Source organism: Malania oleifera, chromosome 3, assembly GCF_029873635.1.
Source record: "Malania oleifera isolate guangnan ecotype guangnan chromosome 3, ASM2987363v1, whole genome shotgun sequence".
Lineage (NCBI taxonomy): Eukaryota > Viridiplantae > Streptophyta > Magnoliopsida > Santalales > Ximeniaceae > Malania > Malania oleifera.
In genome coordinates this window covers 21,078,214-21,082,417 of record NC_080419.1, presented here as the reverse complement: position 1 = coordinate 21,082,417, position 4,204 = coordinate 21,078,214, and the positions used below count along the sequence as shown (strand labels likewise).

The 4,204-nt window shown below is 37.9% G+C and overlaps 1 non-coding gene across 1 annotated transcript; it reads right to left on the bottom strand.

Annotated features, from left to right (window-relative positions):
* Positions 1-432: 432 nt before the first annotated feature.
* Positions 433-539, bottom strand: LOC131152565 (small nucleolar RNA R71). Its single transcript, XR_009136056.1, has one exon. It is a non-coding gene; the product is annotated as a small nucleolar RNA R71 (small nucleolar RNA).
* Between the last annotated feature and the right edge of the window lie 3,665 nt (positions 540-4,204).

Here is a 4,204-nt window from a genome sequence, read left to right as displayed (position 1 = left end):
AGAACGCTTAGAGCACTAAGGAAAAAGAGGGTACTAGCTAGGGAGAATGGACAAGATAATGGGCAGCCACGAGCCTTAAACGATTATGTATGGCCAGTTGTGAATGACAACTATTCGGGTATCAGACGCCAGCCCATTAATGCCAACACTTTTGAGCTCAAACCTGCATTAATCAGCATGGTGCAGCAGACCCAATTCAGTGGATCACCACTTGATGATCCCAATATCCATCTAGTAATGTTTCTGGGGATTTGTGACACTATGAAGATCAATGGTGTTACTCAAGACACCATTAAACTGAGATTATTCCCTTTCTCTTTGAGGGACAAAGCAAGAGGTTGGCTATAGTCTTTATAACCTGGGAGTATCACTAGTTGACAGGACATGGCTGAAAATTTTTTGGCTAAATTCTTTCCACCTGCAAAAACAGCTCAACTCAAGAGTGAGATTGGTCAATTCAAGCAACATGATTTTAAATCACTCTATGAAGCATGAGAAAGGTATAAGGATTTGATTCGACGCTGCCCACAACATGGATTGCCGGATTGGTTGCAAATTCAAATGTTTTATAAAGGATTGAATGGGCAAACGTAGACTTTAGTTGATGCTGCATCTGGGGGAACTTTGATGTCAAAGACACCTGAAGGTGCTACTGCTCTTTTGGAAGAAATGGCCTCAAATAACTATCAATGGCCAACTAAAAGAACTATGGCTAAGAAAGTTGCTGGAATTCATGATTTGGAGCCATTTGCTGCACTTTCAGCTCAAGTCGCTTCTCAATCCCATCAGATTTCAGCTTTGACAACCCAAAGGATACCACAAAGTGCAGAATATGTGGTAGCTACAAGTAGGACAAATCCGAGCAATGGAACAAGTCATGAACAGGTTTAATATATCAACAATCGGAACTACAATTATCATGGTGAACCTTTGCCACAATATTACCATCTAGGGCTTCGAATCATGAGAATTTGTCTTATGGAAATACAAGGAATGTGCTTCAACCTCCTTCAGGACTTGATAGTCATCAAGGTGAGAAGAAGATGTCACTTGAGGATGCCATGATATCATTTGTTGAGGAGACAAAAGCAAGGTGTAAAAAGACTAATTCACGGTTGGACAACATCAAGACTCATTGCAACAATATGGGAGCCGCCATGAAGAATCTTGAAATGCAAATTGGGCAATTGGGCACGACCATAAATTCCCAACAAAGAGGAACTTTTCCTAGCAACACAAAGGTGAACCCAAAGGAACAATGCAAGGCCATCACACTTAGGAGTGGGAGAGAAATTGAGAAGTCACCATCAAAGGAAATCATGTCCACACCTACAGTTGAAAATAATGGCCAAGGCAAGAATAAAGTGGAAGAAGACGAGATGGTGGCTGACACACTAGGAGAGACTGGCACGTCACCAACAATTTCATTTCCTGACAATCCTCCTATTCTCTCTACTCCACTTCCTTATCCTCAAAGTTTTCAAAAGCAAAAATTAGATAAGCAATTTTCTAAGTTTTGGGATATTTTTAAGAAAATTTATATAAATATTCCTTTTACAAATGCCTTGGATTAAATGCCAAATTATGTCAAATCCCTAAAGGACGTCATTTCCAAGAAAAGAAGGTTGGAGGAGTTCGAAACAGGGAAGCTTACTGAAGAGTGTAGTACTATTCTTCAAAAGAAATTGCCTCAAAAATTAAAAGATCCAAGGAGTTTTACTTTGCCTTACACTATTGGAAATTCATTTTTTGATAAAGTTTTATGCGATCTTGGTGCTAGCATTAATCTTATGCCACTTTCTGCTTGCAGGAAATTGAGACTTGGAGAGATGAAACAAACAACCATTTCTTTGCAACTAGCAGATCGATCCATCAAGTATCCACATGGAATCATAGAAGACGTATTGGTAAAGGTGGATAAATTTATTTTCCCTTCTGATTTTGTGGTGTTAGATATGGAGGAAGACCAAGAAGTTCCATTAATTATTGGCCGATCATTCTTGCCACTAGAAGGACTTTAATTGATGTTCAAAAGGGTGAGTTAACATTGAGAGTGGACAAGGAAGAGGTTATGTTCAACATCTACCAAGACATGAGATTCCCAAAAGATCCAAGCACTTGCTTTTGGATAGATGTCATTCAGCAAGGTGTAGAAAAAGCCTTTCAAAAAGATGTACTAGCTGATCACCTAGAACGATCCTTGCAGAAGATTACAACACAGCAGCATGTGGGGAGGCTAGAACCTGTGGTAGCAAGGATGAATTCTATAATCTCTAAAGAAAAGATGCAGCAACCTATATCTCTAGAGTTGAAACAATCCCCTAAGCATCTTCGCTATACATTCTCAGGTGATGTGTATGAAAATGCAAAAATCTACGAAGAGCAGACGAAGAAGTGGCATGAAAAACAGATTCTTAGGCGTGAGTTTGCTCCAGAACAATAGGTTCTACCCTTCAACTCACGATTAAAACTCTTCCCAGGGAATATATTCAGAGTTAATGGTCAAAGATTGAAGCACTACTATGGAGAACAAATGGAGAGGAACTGTGCATTTATTCCTCTTGGAGATCGTGGTTGATGAAGATTGAAATGTTTGGCTGGAGACGTTAAAACAAGCGCCTATGGGAGGCAACCCAAAGAGTTTTTCTTTTGTTTATTTCTTTTATCTTTATTACTTTATTTATTTATTTGTCTATGCACTTTTGAATAAATTAGATTTTTTATACAGGTTTATTTGGCACGAGTACAGAGCTAAAAATTTAATTCCTCTATGGATTCACCAATAAGTTAGGGAAGTTTCTTTCTTTTCTTCAATCTTTCTCATTTTTGAATAACATTGAAAAAAAAGATTGTGAATATGGATGATTAGGCCATGCGTGGTACTACTTATGCCCTTCATATACTTGCATATAACCTAGGAGTACACACTTGGGTCATTTATGTGTAGTTTCTATTTATATGGCTAAACTAGGAATTGTAACTCATTGAAGGTTGATTGGTAGTTCAAATGTGTTAATCTGCTTATATAAACTCTTTTATCTGCATGGTATCTCTTGAGGCTAAAAAATACACATTCACGTGGCTTGTAGCACTTAGGGTTCCTTGTGAACACTAAGAGAGCGCCCGTGGTGACTTCGACACCTTGTGAGGTACTGTTGAGTCATTTATCGTTCTTTTTGAGTTTTTGACGTCAGCTCAAAGTTCATGAAACTCAACTTTCCTTATCTTCTATGGATATTCTTTGTACGCTAGTCTTGGTTTTTGAATTGCTAGCCTTGAGGTGACATCTAGTGGGGAGATAAAAACCTAGATCTTGTAGCCTACTCAAGATGTGAAGGTTGAGCCACCCGTAGAAATAGACTTATTTCATGGACTCTTGCTCGAACTTAATGCACATGGGTGGTATGAAAACAATAAAGGAAGTATTATGATTGTCCTAACAGACCATGAAAAGAAAGAAATTGAAAAATGAGCAGGAGAAAGAAAAAAAGAACTAGAAATACCCCAGCAGAGGTGAAAGATTAATACTTGCTCCACACAACTACAATAAAAGTCAGGGACAAGACACATGTTATCCACATATGAAGACTCTTCACCCGCCTAATGTTTTAGATGTATTCACGCCTGGTTTGTGACTAAGTTGATCTAGGGTGGCCTTGGTTGGATATAGAGAGTAGGTGAGAAGATGCTAGGGTGAAGGACCCAACACCTCGTAAATAGGCTGGATCCTTTTCAGACTAGTCGACTCCGTACATTTAGCATTTGTTCCTTGCAGTATCCGGGATGTTTGATCATGACACTCCTCCTCATATACGACAAGTGAAACCATCATTTTTGAGTGTTTTTTAGGGTATATTAGTTAGGCCGAGTCAAAGTGATAGTTCTGTAGGTGACCACGGATCTCCTAGGTGTAACGAGTCACACACATTACACATGCTTCGAGATTTCACCTATTTATACTCGAGTTTATATGACTACATTAACTCTCAATTGTGATTGCTGGTTAATCTTGTGTGAGTATAATGTGCTTAATGACTTTATAATGATGAAACTTACATGAATGATGTAGACACCCTATTTTTGCCCTAACCAAATAGAACAAGGGGTCCCTTCTCATTACATTATTATTATTATTATTATTATTATTATTATTATTATTATTATTATTATTATTATTATTATTATCATCATTATTATTATTTTT